The sequence below is a fragment of the Polistes canadensis genome, unplaced genomic scaffold (assembly GCF_001313835.1).
Source record: "Polistes canadensis isolate GaletaPanama2010 unplaced genomic scaffold, ASM131383v1 scaffold_6, whole genome shotgun sequence".
Classification (NCBI taxonomy): Eukaryota; Metazoa; Arthropoda; class Insecta; order Hymenoptera; family Vespidae; genus Polistes; species Polistes canadensis.
This window is the reverse complement of record NW_014569553.1, coordinates 796,496-797,520: the sequence shown is the minus strand read 5'-3', so window position 1 is coordinate 797,520 and position 1,025 is coordinate 796,496. Positions and strand designations below refer to the sequence as shown.

The following is a 1,025-nucleotide window of genomic DNA, read 5'->3' as shown; positions in this document are numbered from 1 at the left end:
TGATTTTTTAGCATAAGTTTAGAATAAAGAAATAAAAAAAAGATTTCTGTCCAATATATATATATATATATATATTTGTCTTTTTAATATTTATATAATTAGGACTGAAACAAATCTTTTTATTTTTCTGTTAGATGCAATGTATATTTTTTTTACAAGAATTTTTTTCCAACGTATTCTTTGAGTACGTATCAATTGTGTTTTAACAGAATGAAGTATACATATAACAATAATTTTGCAATGGAAATGATTATTTATATTTTCGTGTATATCGCATTAGTTTTCTATTCGAGTTTATACGAGACGAACAAATTATTTATCTTTTTTCCTTTTCTTTCTATTCGTATATTTTATTATTATTCGCAAGAGATCGTCAAAATAATTCTGAATATAAATCAAATATAATAAATAATTCGAGGATAAAATGAGAATAGAAATAGTAGGTCGTCGAAATTGAAATAATTAATCGATCGTTATCGTAACTATCGATTATTGCACGTTGGGGGAATAATTTACGCGTTTATTAAGATTATTCTTTATCTTCCTTCCTTCCTTTCTTTCTTTATTTATTTATTTATTTCTATCATATGAAGAAAACGAAGCAACACCAGTTACAAGTTTCGATCGTTAACGCTTTTGAATTATTGCGTTGAAAGGTAATAATCGATGCGATGAAAGCATGCTTCGTATACTAGCATAAGCTTAACTTACTACTATCTAACATAAGTTCGATTACGAACTAGGAAAAATTCATTTTATGAGATTTTATTAAACTCTATTTCTCGATCTACGATAATTGTTATTCATTAATTTTCTTTTTTTTTTATTATTATTGTTAATATTATCATCGACAATTCTATCGTGAGAACAAATCATTTCAATCGAGACAGGGTTTCATTCTTTTTTTATCAGATATTTTTATTATTTTTTTATGTTAGGCTTAAAACTTTTCAATCTATCCAGGTACATGACACTCCTTTGCAAATTATAAACAAATTAGAAATAAAATATAATATACATATATA

The 1,025-nt window shown here is 24.5% G+C and overlaps 1 protein-coding gene across 2 annotated transcripts in view; it reads left to right on the top strand.

Moving 5' to 3' along the window:
- LOC106789821 (ras-related and estrogen-regulated growth inhibitor-like) overlaps window positions 1–1,025 on the top strand; it is an 89,962-nt gene that overhangs the window by 18,808 nt on the left and 70,129 nt on the right. The window lies entirely within an intron of this gene.